Below are 22,312 nucleotides of genomic sequence, written 5' to 3' on the forward strand. Positions count from 1 at the left end.
TCCTGTTAAGTCAGGAAATACATCATAACCAGGAAGTAAGACTCCTTCAAAACTGGCACACTTTTATTTTTCCGATGATTTGTTTTTCGCATTTTTTGTTAACAGTTACACCTGTTGGTGATTTTTAGAAAATGATTCCAGACTTTTAAATCTTTTAAAGCCCAAACTTTGAACTGCTCACAGACAGTTTGGGGAGTTATTTCACCTGTGGAATTTCCAGTAACCTCTGAAGTCATTTCAATCGTTTTGTTCAAGATGTGAGATGGTTTCGATTGTTTAGGTGTGTGCTGTTTGTGCTCTTAAGTTACAGATTAACCTTTTAGATGATCTGCTTGTCTAGATTGGTTCTTCATTGGTTTGTTCCACATTAATCTAAATTGATATTATTACATTTAAATGCCAAGCTAACACGGCTAGATGAAAATGAAATTTCAACTTAACTAAACAAAAGAAACAATGATTGGGCAACAGGAATAATTAGAAAATTCCTGTAATACTCCTTCTGGCTCCCCGTCCTTTGCAGGTTTTGGGCGGGTGAGACGGCTCGCCTGGGCCTCCCGGACACCAGGGAGAAAGATGAACTGTCCGGGTCTCCATCTGCTCACCACTCCGCCTTCTGGAATGCTCTTCTGGTCCCGTGGAGCTCTTGGCCTCGTCCTCCCCGACTGATGATCAGCCAGACGACGTTAGACCAATCGCAACGCCTGGATCCGCACCTCACCCCCGCAGGTAAGCCTTCCAACAGACGAGCCGCTAGCAAGAGCAATGTTGCTTTCATTGGGGAAGGTGGGGGGGCAACGAAATGGGAGCGCCGAGACGTGATCCAGGCACACAAAGGTCAGTTCTTTGCTGGATGCCGCTTCGTACTTCCGACTGAGGGGAAACAACAACTTTCAAATGTCTTCTGCAGAAGTCCTGGCAGTTGGAAACGTGTTGCTTTAATGTTTCCTCCGATGGGAGCAGTTGCAGATAGTGAGCGTTATTCCCTCTGCTTCTTTCCCCTCTGGTCCAAACCAGCGTGGTGCCTCCCGTCCGCCTGGCACCGAAGCGCCATTAAAAACACTTCATTCGAGAAAAAAAAGTATAATTAAGCTAATATTATTTGACTCGCGTCAATTTGACAAAACACACTTGTAGTTTAGTGTTAAATGTTGGACCCCCCCCCTGTGTCCAGTGGGGACCAAACAGACGGCCCCGTGTTTGTCCCCTCTGGGATTTCCTGATTGGGCAACCAGGCAGATTCCGGTCGGCTCTAATCTCGCCGTGAGACAGACACCCGAATTAACGAGAAAAGCCATTTGACACACGTGCTTCCACTTTTCTGTTTGTCGACCCCCCCCCCACCCCACCCCAGCTCTCCTCCCAACTCTGCTCAATTCTTACAATTTCGCCTTCATTAGGCCGCATTTCAGGCTGCGGGGCACAGGTAATGCAAAGCATCCACCCGTCCCCGCCCCCTCCTCCTCCTCCAAATTGTGGGCCCCGGCCTGGGTTGCTAGGAAGTGGAAGAGCCTCAATTGCAGCCATTTCCTCGGCAGCGTACCGAGAGGTCCTATTACAGCGTTTAGGTCAGGGCAATTGGTGTCATTACAGGCAGCCAACTTCCCTCCACCAAAGCAAGGAATTAGCCCGAGTTACTTGGGCTGTATGATTGCCCGTTGCCAGGGGAGATGAGTATGAAGTAGGGGCGGTGGGGGGGGGGGTGTAATTATGGTACGTATCCCCCCCCCCCGAGCGGATGTGCGCGCCCGGTGTGGGCCCGGCCACGGGGGGGGGGGGTGCGGGTTTCCGCGCGCTCGTGTAATGGCTCAATGTAGCTGCTGACAGGCGGCCCGGGCAACGTGGAGAGGTGCTACTGTGCTCTGCTTGTGGACTGTGACTGACATGCCGAACCACGCCAACCTGCTTCAGCCCCCCCCGCGGCTCATTTATTTTAAATGGCTCGGTCCGAGGTCCGCGAGGACTCTCTGCTCGGGGAACGTGCATCAGGGGATGAATGAAGCTGATTGAATGGCGTTGTTTGCAGAGCCCTTTTAAAGATAATGTGCGCGGTAATAGGCCGTAACTTTGTATTATCAGCGAACTAGAAATTGTGCTGAAACTTCATTACGCTTTTTTTTACAAGCTGTTGAGACAAGGCAAGGAAACCATTACGGAACACTGATAAATTACCCCCATAATAAAACAATAGTGAACTTTGATTGCGTGAACCATTCATAAAAAGCCACAAAAACAATAACCAGGAGGTGCTAATTCATTTACATCAATGATTCCCCGAGGGGGGGCCAAGCCCTGTGATAAAAGTATCAATGATAAATACGGGATTTATATGCAGCGAGGTTTAGACTAATTAGAAAAACACCACAACCTGAATAAACAAGCTTTGACTAATTTGTGAAAGAAAACAAGGAGCTGCATCGCCATGTGCCATGCACGGTGCCGGTGGCGGAGCGGTGGGAGGTGAGGGGTGGGAGGGAGGGGGGAGGTGAGGGGAGGGGGGCTTGTTTTCTCAATGAGAAGTCGAGCGCTGCAATAGGAATCCTGCCAGAATGAAGGCTTCACCAAACAAAGAGGCCCGGGAGGAAATAATGCCGGTCGAGGCTTGTTGGGCCATCTATGGGCTTCCATCCAAGCTGCTGTAATCAGACAGAAGTCTTTTTATGGGGAGACCCCTCCCCCCCCCCCCCCCCCCCCCCCCCCCCCCAACCCCCCGAACACGGGGCCCCGTCGAGGACAGGAACTTTCACATATCTGCTTGAATGGGACCTCTGCCAGCGGCTGAGTTCAAAGTGCACTCTGCAGTCATTGGATTTAACCACTTTGAGTTGGTGATAGCACAGGACCTGAAGTGACATTCCCTGATTTCCATTCTTCCTTTTAGGAGTCAAGTCAGAGGGGAAAACGGGACAAATCCTCCTAAAACTGTGGGGCACCGTCTCTTACTGCAGACACACACACACACACACACACACACACACGCACATGCACATTTAATTTCTGGCTCTCGAGTCTTCCCCCTGCTTTCCCTCTGCATCTTGCAGATCATATCTCATGTCAGCGAGAGCAGAAGAAGAAGAAAACAGTGCAGGGTGATTATTTCTCGATACAAACCCCACGTGTTCGCTGCAATCCTCTTGTCATGGTGTCTCTCCGCAGATGTTTTTCACCTCACTTTTCACCAATGTCTGCGTGCAATGAAGCGGCATGATGTGTCCTTTTGTTTCGGCGTATGAGTTCATTCTGCAGTAGAAATGTCATTGGGTTTTGGGCGATTATATCTTTGGTGTCCATTCAACAGTTTCTCGTCCTCGGTCAAATTTTATCCACAGAAATCCATTGAACCAAACCAAGTCTTTTTATGCACAAAGGATGTAAGGAAATTGGGTGATTTGGAGCCGTAGTCTCCGTCTGGTAGGAAGCACCGTTTCGCTCAGCGGCTGCATGTCTTGCCAGTGATCCGCTCCCAGCCAAACGTTCATCCTGTCTCTGCTGGTAAATCACCATGAGGGGTGTTCTGCCAAATGGCACCAAAAGCACGACGCCACCTGGTGGTCCGTGACTGAGGCTCCGCCAAGAACTAAAGTTACCAAGACTGAAATTACCATCTCGCAATACGTAAAGCAAGAATTCATGGGTTTTTTCGAAGCTACATATAAATATATATTTATATTCAGTGTATTCAGTTCTCATCAGCTGCTGTAGGATCAGAATAATGTTCTGCAGGATGTTGTGGATCAGATGTAAATAATAACCAATTATTATATACAAAACTGACTGAAATCGGTTCAAATAGCTTAAAGTTGTAGTAAATCTTAAAAAAACAGAGAACACGAAAGTAATGCACTAAACACATCATTCCCACAAATGTTCTTTTTTTTCTTATTGCTTATGTAAGCAGTGGTTTTGTATTCCACACTTTTTTCATTTGCACTTTCATACAAATGCTTTCAGAGCAGAGAGCACTTCACAAATTTCGACGGAGCCTCTGAAACATCTTTCTTTACATAAATTGTACAGCACCAAACACAGAGTGAGTATTTCCGCATGGGCGAGCACAAAGGGTACCAGCAGCTTTTTGCCGGTCTGAACACCACATCGTTGTTCTCTCCCGGGGCGGACGGCGTGTTTGGAGCAATGACTTTGCGTCGTCTTGGACCGTGGCCTGTGATGGATGGAGTGTGTTGGGGATGAAGTCACACGGCTCACGGCGTGTGAGAGGCAGTTTCACTTCCTACCTTTTTTGGAGGAGTGCGAGGTTAAAGCCTGACAGCTTAATGGATGGTCTTCTTCTGTGCGCGCCCGCTTGCAGAACAAGGTGGTTTCATGTGGTCGCGAGGCCGCCCTGTCCTTGTTGTTTCGGAGGGTTGCGGCGATTAGCGCAGTTGCCCATTACATTGGCTGTATGACAGGGCTGCAAACCGTGGGTGTGTGTAAGTGGGTGTGTGCATGGGAAATAGAGAGCTGCAAGTGTCCGTGTGTGTGTTTTGTAGCTGTGAATGTCAAACCTCACGGGACATCGCTTTAAAACCGCACTTGTTTGCAGTGGCACGGGGAAAAAAACAAAACATCGTAAGGCTCAGTCGCCAAACTGTCTTACAGGACCTAAGTTTAACTTTCTTCTGCAGTGACGTGGCACTGGTTGTTCCAGCAGCCTCAACTTTTGATACCTTGAAGCTTTGATTTGTTTGTGTAAAGTCTTCCATTCACCATGGCACTTCTCACCCACAATGGCGGCCATCTTGGATATGCAGCGGAAGGAAACGGACCACAAATTAAGAGAAATTGAATAGTATTCACGTGTTTTTAATCAGTTTGTGTTCACTAGAACTAGTTGGGCTTTCGTTACCCTGTAAATAACCCTTCAGAGGGTGCAAGTCAACTTCACCGATTAAAGGAAGAAGCAATCAAATGTCAATGTACACATTTATACACAGTGTACTATACTCATGTGCATGGAAACCTCTGGATTGTACCTGCTTAGCAAGAGAAATCTGACCATGTGACCACGTGCTAGTTAGCTTAAAGCACCGCTGTGCCTTTACAAAAAGCCTCCTCCATAGGAGTTTCTGAACTGCCCAAAATTATAGTGTGGCCTAAAAAAACCCTTTTTTTGGTACCTTTTATTGGAAGGCCGTAAACAATGAATTCTCAGAGCTTATATATGGAGTCTCTCTATATGTATAGAAAGATATAAAGAATAATGAACCGAGTCATCCATAAATTCCTCAGGATCTGTCTTTTTCATCTTCCTACATCTCCTCTCCCTGCACCATTGCCACCATTCCACCTATCCTTTAGTCATATGACACTGCAGGAGACGCCAGGCAGTCAGGGCATTCTTTGTCCCTGGAGAAAGGAGGAGGGAGACGGGGCCGCAAGGGGGGTGGATGCGGGAGGGGAGACAATGCGAGAGGTTCCACTTCGCTCAGCTTGAATAAGAACGACCCCCCCACCCTTCCCAACACTTTCCACACATACAAACGCACTCCTCGACCAGCTCGCGGAAAGGGGCGGAGTTGAGGGCGGCGAGCCAGTGTGGAGTTCAAGGGGGGGGGAGAATAATAGAAAGAGAGAAAACGCGCTCCACCACTGCCACCCACCCGCCTCTCAGTGTGTTGTGGGTTGCCAGCATGTCCCAAGCCCACTTCGTTTCCCCCTACTCAGGAAAATCCCCCCCCCCCCTTCACAAAGGCCTCCTCGGCCGTTCACTGACTTGAGTTTGACTCCGGCATCAGAAGCCGTTTGGTCGCACTTGTGCTTTTATTATTATCACCTTCGCACCGCTCCTCTGCAATGCTCTCCATCTCACCCCCCCCCGACAACGCTCCCGTAGCCGTGACGACGGCATGTCAATGGTACGCACGCCGGTCCTGATGGGCAGGTGGCACTGGGTATGGCAGCACCTGTCATCAGTGTATGGGTGTCAATGGGCTGAGTGATAAAAAAAAGTGTAGAAGCGCTTTTAGAGTGGTCTCCACTTGGCACTTTCTGCGATGCAATTTGGTTCAAACGGGAAAGTTGTCGTCTGTGCACTGTGAGATTTCATATTAAATCAACAAAGGTTGGGCCCTGACGTCCCTGACGATGTTTTTTCATCCCAGGCGCTGGATGAGTTGTCTCATAACTTGATTACCCATCTTAACATTTGGAATAGAAAGGAATGTTTGTGAGGGAAGATGAAACCCATTGATTTGTTTTTACTGATTTTCTTCAATATATTGGTTTTATCGGGAAGTAGCATTCATTGTTTTTCCAACCATACTGGTTTGGAATAGTTTTTTCCGCATTGGACCACAAGTTACCAGCAGTGCACTAACTTTACAAAGGAAAGTCCCAGCCATCACATAATGGCTTTCTTGACTTGACTATTTACACGGCCATCGGTCCTGAGGTAATGCAATTTGTCTCTACACATTAAACGGTGAAGACCTGGAGGCAGATGCCCACTTTTAGCACAGTGAGAGCCGCACAGAATCCAGTAAGTATTTGTGAAAAAGAAGGGGGAAAATGAAGAAGCCGGCCGCAGATAGCGCTCAAACATGACAAAGTAGAATGTAAAAATAATCCAGCATAGAATGATTCCATCTCAAATGGTCTTTTAAAGACATGTTACAGAAGGCAATCATGGATGTGAGCGACGTCAGCCAACCTCAGCCTCATCTGGGACATCCAGTGTTACTATGTGGCGTAAGAATTACTGGCCTGGCCGGAAATGGGGAGTTATTTTTTTTTTTATCTGACCTGAATATTAACATTCCTCTGGAGCTGCCCGAGTGAAACCCTAAACCGGCGTTTAAGAAACATCGCTGCGATGGAAAACCCATGCATCTGCAAAAGGTTTTTTTATTCAGGAATGAGGTAAAGAATGTACCTAAACAAACATTAAAGGTATGAAACTTCTTCAACAAATACAAAACCACGTCCCTCCACACAGGAGCCGACTGTTGACCTCGGTGACCACGCTCACCTGTTGCGGCTTGGCTGACATGAATGAGACGTCTCTCACAAGGTTAATATACTTCTATACGGCTCGTAGTGTCTCTGTGTGTGCGTGTGTGTGTGTGTGTGTGTGTGTGTGTGTGTGCCCAAATCTGAACTGGAGTTGATCTTTATCTTTAATGGATAGTCAGATAATTTTGACTTGACATGAACAAGAGACAAAAAAAAATAAGAAACCACCACCAGATTTCCTCTGATTCCAATGAATAAAGTCTGCATTGCAAAGCACTTGTGGGGATCTATTGCAGGAAATGTAATATAAATCAGAGTGGTCATGTTTTATTTTGTGTATAATCCCCTGAGAGGGAGGAGTTAGATGGGTCCATTAAGGTTTTATATACCAGAATACATTTATTTATATATGTGTGTCAGTTGATCGAACACACTACAGCTTTTTTTAATGTTCATTTTAGTAATGTGTCTATCATTGATAGATACATAGAGCAATAACAACTCTCGGAGCAGGAAATGTATTTTATATCCCTTTTTTGTACAGAGGACCATTTTAAAGAGCATCAACTATGTTTTGCTCTTTTAGGAGTGTCTTGAGTTTACATTTCAGCTGTTGATCACTTGGTAGTTTTTAGTTCTATGCTCCGAAGGTGTTTTCTAGTCTTCTGTTTTTCTCATTGATTCACTTTTGATTGGGCAGTGCAACAATTCCCAGAATCTGTTTTAACTTATAGAAAAAACATTGTGGCTTCTAAAAAAGGCCTAATCAGAGGGATCTGTGTGCATGCAAATCTTGAAACGTTGATTATTTCATTTTGAAAGGGCTTGACATCAAGCTGTTGGCTATCCAAACTTTGGCTAAACCCATTTTTACTGTGGTTGTATTAATTCTATATTTAAAGATGTGTGTGTGTGTGTGTGTGTTTGTGAGAAGCATTGAGGGAGAACTATGGAGTCGGTCCCAGAGGCCTGTAGATAATAATAATGTTACAGGAGGGGGCCGGCGGTCTGCATTCTGGAACAGTTTATTACGGGGAAGTCTGCAATTCCATATTTTCTGGGTAAACATTAACTCGATCCGTATCGCAGGCGTCGCACTGTGATGCGGTACGGCGCGGAGCGTACTCTGCTGTGAATCACTTTCACACACAAGGAGCACAACGGCCTGCTTTATAGTTTTCAATGGAGACTATGGCAGTGAAGGACACTTTTGAAATACTATTAAATGAATTGACATTAAATCCCATCGTCATGTTTGTTCAGTTCCTGTCTTGCCGAGTTTAATGACGGAGATGAATTTGGATACTAAATTGTGCAATTGATGTCATTGATAATAATATTACAGTAAATGTTGACAAGACCAATAATAAGTTCCACTGACATCCTTGCACTCGTCCCATTGTTGCATTATCCCAGTGCAAAAAGCACACAAACATACACACAGTGTTCAGAATTCCAGTATCTACCAACCACATCCGTCATCCTTCCTCATCATCATCATCATCATCATCGGCAGAGCAATAAAAGTTTATAAACTAAAAGAAGAGGTGGAGTTGAACAGAAAGAGAGGCGAGTCATAATAGCTAACAAATGTAGTCTCTCTCTCTCTCTCTTCGCCCATCTGAGGGCAATTTGCAGAGCGGGGCAGTCGTGATGGATCTCTGCCTCTCAGGTGTAATTATTTTAAGAGAGATTGAGCTGTTAAGCACTTGAAAACCATCTCTGAGGATCAGTGGGTGTTTATGCTTTTCCTTTCTGTCTCTGAGGTCCCTGCACGGGGGGGGGGGGGGTGGACTCCGTCCGGCACCAGGTGATGTGGCACATTTTGGGACAGCACTTGGGCAACTAAAGTAAGAAGTTGCAGGGATTGCTAGAGCTTGTAAAATGCACACATCCAACACATGCAACGGGTGATGTAACTCGTTCATGCATTATTGAACCAGTCCTCGGTTGCCCCCCCCCCCCCCCCCTCCCCCCGGCGTTACCATGGAGCTGCTCCATGCTCTTTTCAGCAGTGGATCACCCGTGGGCCTCAGGACGAGGTAAAGAAGAAAAAACATGCTGCCGTTAGTTACTCCGAGTCCAGCTAACATATTAACCCCCTCCACCCCCACAGGGGACCTTTTATTTGACTGATCTTATCTGACCACAAGAGGAAATTGGCTTTGATGACTTCCATAAGTGAAAGAAAGTGCAGAATACATTCCATGTGATTTCTTTTTCATCCCCCCTCCCACCCTTCTGCCACCCGGCCTACTCCTCCTCTTCTCCCACTTTCTCGTAAGGCTCCAGATCCAATGGGAAAAAAAGAGGGTATCAAATCATTTGTAGACGTATAAAATACCCTCAAGAATACGTGTTGGGATGGAAAGCGGCCTCAATGAAGTTTTTCTGCAACATTAAAGCAAAGGCAAAAGTTGGCTTACTCCAGAGGTCATAGGTCAAGTTCAAGCATACAAGTTATAACCTTAAGTTTTGATTCCTGTTGCAATGTTTTTCCTCCAGCCGAGCACAGAGCAGAGGAGGTGTGATTCCTGATGGAGCTAAATTTAGATGCTAGTTTATGGTACAGCATCAAACCCTTTCTTCTTTGGGTGTGGTCTGAGGACTGTTCAGATGTCTTTGGCTAAACTGTTGATCCTTTGAATCAGTCACTCAGTTTTGAAGGCTTTTGTTTTATTGTTAACACTTCCTGCCCTGCTGTTAGAGGCCAACCCCACCCGGCTGGTGACAACGGCTGGACGGGTAAAAGGGTCTGTGCCGCACAACCGGGCTGCTACACGAGTGAGTGGTACTAACGTCACTTTTGTCATGGGTTGTTTCATTGAGATTTTAACCTACTGATGGACATTTTCATAGTCCAGGAAACATCTTACTACTTTTTGTTGAATGTTTCCCCATAAAGATTTTCTTTCAGAGGTTGTTTAAAACTATTACATTTTAGTTTGCATTCTCTTTAAATGTGCATAAACAGGTTAAACCGTAATGCATGCATGTGTGCACACATCTGCTTTTCTTTTCCCCTCCAATGTGGCCCGTAGACTGGAAACACCTTTCCTCCTCTTTCACCCTGGACAATGGCAAAGTGAACCAAGGAATCTTCATTCGTACACAACCTTTGTCATGCCGTATTAGTGTTATTTCCAGACATCTGTGCCCATCTACACACACACAACAACACAAGTCAAAATGATTCCATTAATAAGTCACCTCTGTGGTATTTAAGTGAAGCTTTCGGATTTAAGACTTCCTCTTTGCTTGATGGAACTCACCCGGCCTTTTAGAGCTACCTTTGTGTGATTTATATGCCTCCGGTGGATTAGGAGTACTCAAAAGCCATTTAAATCACAATCCTCTGCGTTCCACAGCGGTGCTGGAGGAACAATGCAGTGCGGTGCGGGGAAAAAAAGGGCCAACAAGTACTAGGCCGATAGTTATAAAGCAGCCATATTCCAAAGAAGGGCCCATGAATAAAAGTGCAAACCCCTCTATTAGGGGGATGTGCCTGAACTTGAGCGGGAAGGAATGTTTTGGATTCACAAGGATCCTGTGTGTGTGTGTGTGGTTGTATGTGAATATGAGGTTTTAAGTGTGTGAGTGCATGAGTGCGCTGTAAAGCTCTGCATGAATGGATGAATTGACCCCAGGTTAGCATGTTCCATTTATAAGGAGGAATTCAAGACTTTGCAAGAGCCTTTCAGTACGACGACCAAATCACGAGCTGATGCACAGCTGCAGATAGTCGTCCACTTCCTGTGTGCAGCTGATAGAGCCGTGAAAGATGGCCTCTGTGGGAGAAGCGGTGCATGCCTTCGGCGGTCCGATATCTCCAGCCGTATCTGTTTTTATCATGAGAGGGCTGTTTGTGTGCGCCTCTTCACAGGCTTGTGTTTGTGCGTTGTATGTGTGGTCAGGGAAAAAAAAAGAAAAGAAGCGAGGCTGTTTCCTTCTGAAAATGCCGGGAAAGGGACATAAATCTCCTCGGCTCCTGGTGGGACGTCACGGAAAACGGAGACCTTAAAGGCGGGCGGGCCGGCAGCTCGGGGGAGGGAGCGCAAACATCAATCGAGGAATCCGAGGAGAACGTGTTCTGGGTCCTGTCGGATGCTCACGAATGGGCCAGAGAGTTTGTGTGTGTGTGTGTGTGTGTTAGCTTTTCTCCCTCTATGCTTGTGTGTCTTTGTGGTGGAGTTGTGTGTGTGTGTCTGTGGATGAGCGCTGTGAGTTTCAGTGTGTGCAGACTCCTGAGAATGCCTCTCTAACTCCCCTCTTCTGGGGTGGAAACGGGCAATAAATAGCAGGGTATCTCCTGGCTACGGTCCACCAACTGAGGCCCTGGCAAGGAAGTGACTCAAGAAGGAGGAGGAGGAGGAGGAGGAGGAGGGGGGGGGGGGGGGTGGTGGTAAGAGGATTTTTGTGTCTCTTATTATCAGTCAGCCAAGGCAAACCACACTGGTAGGCCAGAGAGGGAGGTGGGGAGGAAGTAGAGGAGGGGGGGGTTATTTGGCTCTTTTCAGGAACTGACTTGTGACCCTCCGTGTGCTGCGAGCCAAGAAGCACGCTGGGAGAGTTTGTTGGCTGACACCTGAGCGATGAATGCTCGCCCTGGAGCTTGTTTTGCTTGATAGAAAATAAAAAATTAACTTTCTCCCTTAGGAAAGTGTTTCTTTTTTTTCAGCTGGGGGAGGAAATAAGAGCCCTGAATAAGCTTCCATCCCCCCGTTTCCCAGGGCAAAGTGTTTCAGGCAGGTAAGTAAAGATTCTACGTGGGCCGCTGCAGTGACTCGTTACCGGAGGAACAACAGGTACGAGAAGGGGGCAGGGCCTAGAAATGCTAATTTCAACTCTTATCAGCCCAACGGACCTCTGTGACGTAACGTAAAAACTGCACAGTCTTCACATTCTGTTGTCCGCTGTTCTTTAAATCGCATCAATGATTGGCACTGGAAGGCGTTGAATCCACGCAGGATGAATGCGCGCCCTGTTCCCGCTATCGGCGCGACACACATCCCGTCCAGAGGCTCCTTTCGAACTGCATAATCATAAGTGCACACAATGAAAAGCCACCACTGTCGGGCGAGGGACACCTACCTCCACCCGGCCACCATCTGAGTTCCCAGGTGGGTGTACAATATGGCAGACTTTTGTTCCGCGTGTGTGTGGAAAAGCACACACTGTCAACACGGGAGAGAAAAGCTAATATTTACCACTCATGGCCTCGGCTTTAATATTAGCTGGAGGCGCTAGCCGAGAGAACAGAGGTCTCACTCTGGCCTCGCTTCCTGCCTGAAGGCAATATCCCAAAATGTGTTTCTATTTTTTTTTTTTTTTTTTTTATCGTTTGCTGCTTTATTAAACTGGGATAGATTGGAAAGTGTCACAACGTTATGCATACAGTACTGCAGTCTACAGATTTACCAGAACTCTGGCTTCCTTGTGTTGACCTTTCCACACCTTGTGTCCACCATGTATTAGTCCTAAATTAAATTATTTGTAAAAAAAAAAAATCCATTGAAAGTGGTCAGTTTATTGACATAATATTAGTAAATTACCACAGTCTCAATAGAAGTAGGAGATGTCAGACATGAAAAAACCTATCTATTAAATGCTTCCTGCTTCAATTCAAAACAAAACCCCTTCATTTGCTAACATTGCAGCTTTTCATTTTGGATTATTCTTTACAAATGAGCACACACATGTTGGTTCTGTTGGTTCACGTTTGACTGTTGATGTCCAATCTCTTTGTAGAGGAAGCGCTGCCCGTGTGGATACGTTTTGAAAAAGTATAAAAACCCCTAGTGGCGAATCGGAGGATCTGCAACTCAGGCAGAGTAAAGAGATCATACAGAGATGACTTTTTATTCAGTTAATATGTTTTATTAGCAACACAAACCAACCAACTGCACCTCAAACGATTCCCCGTCACACACAGCCTTACAGCAGCCTTGTGGTAATCACGAGGTAATGACGTGACCCACGCAGTTAATATTCTGCACATTTTTACCCCTCTCTGCTGCGGGGTGCATATTAAAGACAAACGGGCCATGTGCCCTCAACTCCAGACAAGTTCTTGTCCAAGCATTTCAACTAAATGCCGCATGAAATGAGCCCCGCTGTGGGTCTCTGGCGCGGGACCCACATCAATATCGCACTCATGGCGGCGGCCAGGTGTTTGGTGGGGGGCAATTCTCAATCGAAATGTTCTATCCCGCTTCCTGGGAGCTCGGGGGAGCTGTATCGTGTGGATATTAGTTTCTCCGCCTTGCTATCCGCTCCTTCCGTCTTGTTTTTGGCATTCCTCCGATCCGGGCCGAGTGCGGTCGGCTGTGTCTCCCACTTGCAACACCTGCCACAAAGAAACAGCTGTGGTCCGGCACAACATCATTAGTGCAGCTGAAAGAGAAGGCAAGGCCTGGCCTAGCCGTCCCCGCTCCTCCGTTGGCCCCCCCCCGGGAAGAGTTCAACTCCGGGGCATCTGTACAATAGACAAACATTTTTACGATAAAGACGTGGCCCCCCCCCCGTTTCCCTTAACTCTTCAGAATATTAGACGAGTAACACGATCGTCTAATATTCGTGCAGTAATCGATACGTCTGCAGTGAATGTGGAGGATGAGAGAGAGAGAGAGAGAGAGAGAGAGAGAGGGAGGATGTGCTGCCATTGATTTGTGAAGATACCGCAGTGTAGGCCTTTCTTAACGGCCTCTGTTCTTTCAGGAACGGAGCAAGGAGATTTGACCCCTGCGGGTACCAAGGGCTCCTGCGGAGAGCAGACGCCAAGCCGCAGACCCGAGGCCGCTGTAAAAAAAAAAGTGGGGGGGGACCACGGCAGCAAAAAAAAAGTCATTTTGTTTTCCTCGTGAGACTTTCCCTCCACCTAATCCCATTAGAAATCCTTGGGGTTTCCCCCTATCCAACTCATAAAGTTGTGTTATGCGTAACGGATTGTAGGCTGTGACTATTTAGGTTGTTTGACTCGTGATTGCATCATCAGAAAGTCTTTTCATCACCGCTCACGATTCAACGCGTCAACGTTGAAGGTGACGGATACGAGACCTGGAGCCTTAGTATTTAATATCAACGGCTCGCCCACATGGAGACATCAGCGTCTGCAGCGTTTCGCTAAAGAGGGTAAACAACGGCTAAAAGGCTTTAAAGTTGAGATGTTTTCCTGCTTTTTAAACGACAGGATTGTGATAATAAAAGAAAATATAAAAGTGAGGTAAAAATTCCAACTTAGAATTATTTTTGCAATTTCATGCTCAGTGTTATGAGGGTCTTAATTATGATTAATAATCATTTCATTGAATGAAGAAGTTTGGTAGCGTTGTCTTTATTTCATCTCTTTTCCTGTGCAACTTCACTCAAAAAAATACTGATATATTGGAAAAAGCGATAACGAGGTCGATCACTCCACTTATTCAAGATGACGTCACTTGGCTGAAGGAGTTTCTGGAAACAGTTTTTGAAAAGTGAAATCATTCCTTTTTCCTATTTGCTGTTTTTATTCCTAGTGCTTAGAAGAAGGGGGGAGGGGGAGGCCATTTTAAGACTCAACACTAGATTAAATAACCAGTTTTTTAGATGAATATTTCTTGCAGTGGATACCTACCGGAGAAAATCAATCCGTCACCATGCGCACAGAAAGGAAGCCTTGGCTGGGGAGAGATACTGCCCTTAATGACATGTCTCTGTGTGCCTGGACCAGAGGGTGAAGTAACCGGATATTTAAACAGAGATAACAGTGTGTGCCAAAGGGGCCGGGATTGGATATGACTGAAACCCCATGGCAACCGGCCGGGGCTATCGGATATGGAAAGGTAAATAGTAATGCAGCCGTAGCATGTTTTAATGCTGTAAATTAAAAGCTCGTGTAGCATTCATGCCGGGGTGATATATAGGTGGGGAGCTTCTTCCAAGTTTTTTCATTAGTGATTTCCTCCATGCTTTTAGCGGCATGCTTGTTTTTAAATCAAGATTTTTAAACATGTGTTTTGGCTAATCAGGATCTGTGTGCAGAAATCAGATATGCTGGGTTTCCAAGCAGGAAGATTGAGCGCCGCACTACGCGGGAAGGCACCACAGTACCATAAAGTCAGAGAGGAAGAGAGACCTTACGAGGGAAAAAAACCTTGAACGTTTTTGTGTTTATCTAACAAATATCTGTGGCAGTTGAAGCCCCCCCCCCGCTTCCTCTCACCTTGTGCTGTATATGCTGATATAATCTACTCCTACATTTTCCAGAATGGCTTTGACATATCCCAGAGAGCAGGTCTGAACTTGTTGAATCCAGCTGTGGGTTATAAAGATTACTCCCTGTTTAACCGCAAACTGTGTTGTGGCTGCATTGCATTCTGGTCTGTTGGGCCCAGAATGGAGGGACTGTTATCGCTGTCTATTATCTCGCTGTAGGTCTTTTTCTCTCTCAAACCTGATGTGTATATAATCAGATTTTCTGCGATCAAACTTTTCTGATGATGTTAGGTTTTCGTCATCACATTATGCTCAGAATAGAGGAAGAATGGTTTTTAACCGTATAAAGCTGTGATATATTAAACCAAGAAATTCTCCAGTGCTCCAGTGACCAAAGCGGCCCACATAGAGTATCTAAAACTGGAGCATGTACAAAAGAGTTGCCATTCTCTTAACCACTAACACTCGGATGCCCTTGAGCAAGGCATTACAACTTCTGACCGCTCTGACATCCTCAAGTGAAACCTGCCTTGGCTTTCGGGGAAGTTCCCAAGGATGAAAGGGAAGCAGCTGAAAGCAGACAAATATGTTTTAGAAATGGAGATGCCGCTGCCTTTTTCCTTCCGCTGCGCACTGATCTGTGTCAGTCGACTCTGTTCAACGTTACGTCGGAAAGACGAAGACAGAGTTCCCTCTCAAAGTCACCGCTCAAAAGCAATGTGGTAATAGGAGCAGCTTAGCGCCCGCACATGCAATCGTACACAAGTTTGTTTTTCCTGCTCCCTCTCTCTCTCTCTGTGGGTTGAACCTGAATTCATAAGGAACATATTTTCCCCTTGCGGTTTGAGGATTACGTTTCAAGACAATGGTGGAAAACGATGCGATTGTGGAACTGTGGAGTCTCGAGTGTCCACGCGTCTGAAGAGTTGTTGACATTTCCAGTCTATGAACCCGTTATTCACCGTGATTTACTGCGAGTCTGTGACAGTGCATTACCATTCAATTCCAACAGCACAGCACAGTCCGCCGTTGCAGAGCGTGACACGGATGGCTAACGGAACGCGCTAACGGTGACGGCATCTTCCCGCCAACGGCACCGCGATGCCACGGACGCTAACGGGAGAGCGACGAGAGGAGTGTATCAGAGGAGGCAGAGGGGCATGTTTCCCATCATTAACGGTCACTAAACGCCCCCCCCCCCCTCCATGTTTCAAGCACCTCCGACCATCGCCGGGCCTTCTGGATCAGGTGATGCTCAGCAAAAGGGATTAGCGGAAACTGGATCCTTTTGGCAAAGGCACAGGAATTTTTTGTTACAATGATCTAGGGTGGGGCGTGCCAAGGAATGCCTCCTCAAAGGGAAGGAGAGGACTACGCCGGGCTGAAGTGCGAGGGAGTGGCGTTTTTTTGGGGGGGGGGTCGCGTTTCTTCCAAGTCCCCGGCCATGTCTCATCTCCCCCTCTCCTCTGGTTTTATTCCAATTTCCCTGTGAGTTTTCTGAAGTGCGCACACACGGGCTTCTTCAAGTTATATTTGCATTTCTTGCGTAAGGCGGTGTACTTTGTTTAAATGACCTTTTGGTCTCTAACAGCGCGCCATCTTTACATGCTCAATGTTTTTCACATATTTATAAACTAATGCAACGGTCACACCATGGATTTAGCTCAGTTGCTAGGAAGGTGAAAGAAAATAGTCTTGGAGGGGGGGGGGGGCAGCATTGGAATTACCTCCACGATTTAAAAAAAGTTAAAGCTGGGGGTCAACAAAGGGCTCTCTGTCTGGGCAGCGCCAAAGGAGAAATACTATCTGCTGCCATGGTTCCCCCCCCCCCCCCCCATCCTGCCCCTTGGGCTGATTACGACAGCGGGGCAGGGTGGGCAGAGTGCCACGCCATTGCCTCGTCCCACAGCCCCGTTGACGACTGTTGCGGGTCGGCTCCTTCCATTCACACGCGGAGAACCAGACGGGACGAAACTAAAGCTGTTGAATCTCTGGCGTCCTGTGCGAGATCCAGGAATCTGTGCCGCGCTCGCCAGCTCTTAATGTTTTCTGTGTCATTTCTGGTGTCACAAGTAAAGAGATATTGAATGAAATAGGGGAAATAAATTGTTGCTCACAACTGTGGTACCATAACATTTACCTTCATAAGGTTCCGTTTTTAACACAGCCGTTTAGAGCTGTTTTTTTCAATTATGAGGCCACACTTTGTGGTGTTCGCAGGTGATCTGCGGAAAGATCAGTTCGGAGGAGTTGAATTTTAATGACGGTGACTCTGAAGTTCCTTTGGGACATCTTAGAAAAGAATAATAACTCAGTAAATGGTCAGATTACACGCTGTGCACTGGTGAGAAGAGCAATACATGTCTCTGGCTCCATTTAATCCAATTAGTAATCCTCAACCTTGCTTTCTAAGGCATAGAAGGAATAGAAGGTGCTCCTAATCGCCGTGGAATCTGCAAAGATCCAGCAAAAACATCTCCTCCTCCTCTTTCCTCAACTAGATGTTCTTATTTCTCAATGTGCAGATGGCAACAGCTGTCTGTTTGTCAGGTGGCAATTCTGTTTTTTTCCAGAGCCTCTCAATGCCGTCAATCTATAGGACAAGATTTGACACTTCTCCAGTGTAAGTTAAATACTTTCACATTTTAATTCAGATGGATGCTCGGGGATCTACTATCTTGCGCCATTTTGGGCACTGAATATGTCAGTCGGGACCATCAGATTGAGTGCAGAGTTCATTATCTTCTTTTAAATCTGCAGTTTACTTTGGAGCCACATGGCGGAGCCTGATTATTCGAATAATTGTCATTATTGACAAAAAAAAAAAGAAGAGGCAATCTTAAAAATACAAAAAAAGCCCAATAAATGCTGTTCATCTGGACAGATGGGACTTTGTTACAGGACTCAAAGAATAGGTAGGGGTCGCCAAATTAGGAAGCCACAAAACATTACTTAAGGCTCATTAACGTTGATTCCACCATCAGATGCTGCTCCCGCTCGGCCACTCCTCCTTCTCGTGCTAGACAGAAGAAAGAGGACAGAGGACATCGATAACAGGGGTCACACCGGAGCAGCAGGAGACGAGGAGCAAGCGAGCAACCTTCACCACAGCAACACCCCCCAAACGCAACCCCCCCAGCACACATCACCCCTCGGCCCTGAACCGAGTCCAAATCTAATACATTCACAGGCCGGGGCCCAACTTTCACAGCTGTCACACATTTTCAACAGATTCCAGCAGCCCTCGATGAGGCTGTGGAGAGGACATTCCTGCGCCATGACACATCGGCTAAAAGGAATTACCGTTAACATCTGATATTGTGGAAGTGGGAAATTTGCCACCCTGACCTTGCCCAAAGCACTCCGGAACTCAGGGTCATGGATTTATTATCTCAGATGGCCCTCAGAGGTCACAGGGGGCCGATTGGCCCCCCCACCCCCCTCCCTCACAGTTCCGGCAAAAACCCCTGCAGCCCCAAGTGTGCTATTCATTAAGTACACTATGCAGCTTTGTGTGTGTGTGTGGGGGGGTGGAATGGGACGGTGGGGGTCTGGGGATTGAGGGGGGGTTGTTGACTCGCGGGGGTGGGAGACACATGTTACTGTTGCTCTATGGGTATTTGTCATAGGAACGGCATGTCTTGTCTGACGGAGAGGCCATTACCAGCTGTTGGGCTTCAGCAGCGTGATGCAGCCAAGCACCCCCCCACACCCCCCCCCCTCCCCTGGACCAGGGTGGACGCGTCAACCTGCGATGCACATTTGCACACGTGTCCCTGCAGCCTTGGTGTGTGTGTGCGTGTGCGTGGACTTTCACCAAAGGAGGATGTTTAAATTTTTCCATGTGCTTTGCAGGTTATTTTCTATTTTGCCTCAGAGCGTGTTTACTGCTGCTGGCAAAACCGCGCACGGATCCATAAAGATGGGCTTAGGTGGTGCTTTGAGATATATTTTTAAAAAGTATACAAACAACAATGATGCTCACATTATGACCTCTAGCAGGTTAAATGTGTTCCATTAGTTCAGCATATTAGCATGCTAGCACTTGGTAATTAGTAAAGAGCTGAAAATACAGCTGGAGGTTTGTTCCACATTTTTTATGAGATGTGGAGAAATTTCACTTCAAACACCCCAAAGTGAAAAGTAACCAAACTTCATCATGTAACATATAAAGCAAGGCCATCAAAAGTGAGATGAGATGCAAGGCAAGCTGTGTCTCTTCATGCTTTAAGTGGACAGAAAAAAACGAACAAAACCCACTCAGACGTTTTAGGAGGGAGAGCGCACATGGAAAATGTATTTATTTTCTATTTTCACCACATATTTTTGTACATTTTCTATTTCTGTACACTCCTGGCTGCATCCAGTGACCTGTTAACCTGTTAGCTTTGCCATTGGGTTTAAGAGCACCTGCACCTCAAGACCTCTTCGTCCTCAGAACATATTCTTTAGAATGCTCATAACAGCTAAATATTTATAGAAAGTCACGCCGCCAAAAGTAACCCACCCGATTTTCTAAATAAGCCCTCTTTCAAAATAAAGCCCAGATGTTTCACTTTTTTTCTTTTTGGTTCCCGATCTTGACGACTGCGAGGAGTCGGCGTGTGTTTTTCGTTGGTTTCCATGAGCGGGGAGTGCGATGATGGTCGTCTTAGTAATTCCCGAGGAAACCCCAGGGCTCCGCTTCCAGGAAGTGAAGGGAAACTATGCCCGAGCCTGCGTCATCCAGTGAGTTGACTAAACAGGGACGGAGGGATATCTTGTGAGTCAGTCCAGACCCGGTCGTCCGTCCCTCCTCCTTCTCACTTCCACGACGGTTCAATTTCCTCACTGGATGTTCACTCGGTCCGAAAGAATTTAAAGTACTTGTTCAAGTGCTTTGCCACCACGTCTCTGGATTCGTCACGTGACGAGAGCGCTCCCAAGAATTACTAAGAGCATAGTGGCAGAATCTGACAGAAACCAATTTGTTCACTATAAGTGTGGTCTGTCCCCCGTGTGAACAAAACCCTCTTTTACGAAGATGTGATTTTAAATGATCAGTTTTATCTGTATTTCATTGGTTAAGATGTATATACCACTCAGAAAGAATTCTATCCTCAAAATGTGTAACTCTTTCTTAGTAATGACACTCGTGGTATTTTTTGCTGCAGGCAAAAAATGGTCTCACAAACTGCAACACAAACGTCTTGTTAACACAACGGTTCATTCCAGAAATGTCTAAAAAGGGCTTCTGACACAAAGAAATGGCCAAACTGAGATCCATTTTCAATGAAAGTAAATGTATTATTTTCATGTTGTATGGGAAAGTCCCATTAGAATCACAATGGTAACTGTAATTCACATCCAAGCTTTAGCCTACAGCTTTTACATGAGGTTAAAGATGATCCTGTCCACCTGTAATCCTCTGTGTAGACTAAACACTGGCATTCTTCAATAAAAAATACCTCTTGTAAATATGCACAAAGCCAATTTCAAGCTTTGAAGCCAGCCTCAGTGGCTGTTATCGATATCCTATTGCTGCATTACCTGATATTAAAAGGATCCCTGCCAGATGACTGGAAAAAAAACCCATGTCAAGTTGCTCTGGTTCTGCTGTGCCTTCAGGGAAGGATTCTTAGTTTTCCTATTGTCTGAACAAAGACATGGACAAGTCTGTCATTTGACCGTCTCCCTCTGCTGTGTACACCTCAGAACCAGGCCTGACAGACTGTGATTCATCTGAAGGGAAACTAGGTCGGAGCACAATAGGCTCTTCATGAAGTGAGGCTGTAAGGTCGTAAAGCTAGAGGGAACATATGCGCGGCGGCCATCTTGGAATTCAAGTCCGAGGAAACACTGAAGACGGGCTCAGTTTGTTTTGCTACCTGCTCTCTCTTTTTTTTTAAATCCCCTTTTGCAGTTCAATCCATTTTGTGGTGCAACGATAAAATCCATGCAAAATAAGCTGCGGGGTATTAAAATACACTGCGCATGCTTTCCACAGCCGTTTCTCCATGCATTATTGAAAACACCATCAATATTGACACTGTACGCCTGTTCGTTCAGAAAGTCTGTGGATTTTGCCTAAATATTTTAACAACCCCTCTTCAATTTATACCTCTTCCCCCCACGAGTCTGTGCCTACGCGTCTCAGGCCCTCTACGATATGAAGTTACTGGCTGGGCCCTGTGTCCGGTCTACCTTACAGCAAGGAAATGAAATGTTAAATATTTACCGTTCCCCTGGTATGCAACCCCGCAGATTCCAGCTGTGATGGGTAGCAGCCACATTCCTCTCGCAGGAAGTTTATCCTTACTCGTTTTCTTTTCTTTTTTTTCTCTCCTTCAGCTCCTCGCCGTCCCGGCGGTGCTTTTGAACATGGCCAGCGGCTTAGGCATCAGCCTCAATCTCTGTCATGGAACACGCTAACATGTGTCACCGCGGTCGGGGCGTGAGCCTTTCCAGGACTGACGGGGCATTTCCAACATCTGTCATGCTCAAAGTTAAATCTCTGCACCTCTGTCAAACCACCAGACCCGTCCGATTACTTTATTTTCTTTTTGGTTTAAAAAATATGTACCACATTTTAATCCTTTGCTTCAGTAATTTAATAACGTCTGGTAGACTTTCTGTGATAAACGACGTGTGTTGTGATGCTCAGGGTAGTGATGTGCGTTGACAAAAAAATGACAAAAGTTGTTGCTGGTTAGTTATGACGCAGACATTTTCTATTTCACATTTTACAAAGAACAACTGTTGAGAAATATTTGAGAATTTGATCTGAAGACACTGATTAAAACTCTCATTGACGGCCCATTTGGAAATGGGATAAAAAACAAGTATTTAGGCTTAGAAACCGTGTCTGACCCGCCCCGTTTGAGTTCCTTCAGGGCAGTGCTGCACCTTTTCACAGCTAACCGTGCTCTCCATTGTATTATTGTAAAACAATAGTTTTGTGATAGTCACATGACATGCACCACTGGCCAGTATTTTGTTGCACTATAAAATACATAAAGCTTCAACAGGGTGATCAATGAGAAAACACAATTCAGCCATCAGTTGACGATAGGCAATGGGATTAGATCATGTTCATCATTTAGTTAACTTTGAACGCAGTTGTGTAATCTTCTCTATTATTAATACTATTTCTCTTGAGAGTGTCCCTATCGTTATAATAAACAAAACA

General features: G+C 46.1%; 1 long non-coding RNA gene across 2 annotated transcripts; it reads left to right on the forward strand.

Annotated features, from left to right (window-relative positions):
* Positions 1-21,936, forward strand: LOC119211064 (uncharacterized). 2 transcript variants are annotated; one of them, XR_009942650.1, is made up of 3 exons: positions 1-280; positions 524-729; positions 21,475-21,936. It is a non-coding gene; the product is annotated as an uncharacterized LOC119211064 (long non-coding RNA). The 2 variants fall into 2 exon arrangements; XR_009942651.1 differs by lacking the exon at positions 21,475-21,936 and adding an exon at positions 11,630-11,751.
* The last annotated feature ends 376 nt before the right edge of the window (positions 21,937-22,312 follow it).

This window comes from Pungitius pungitius, chromosome 2, assembly GCF_949316345.1.
Source record: "Pungitius pungitius chromosome 2, fPunPun2.1, whole genome shotgun sequence".
In the NCBI taxonomy this organism is placed as follows: Eukaryota; Metazoa; Chordata; class Actinopteri; order Perciformes; family Gasterosteidae; genus Pungitius; species Pungitius pungitius.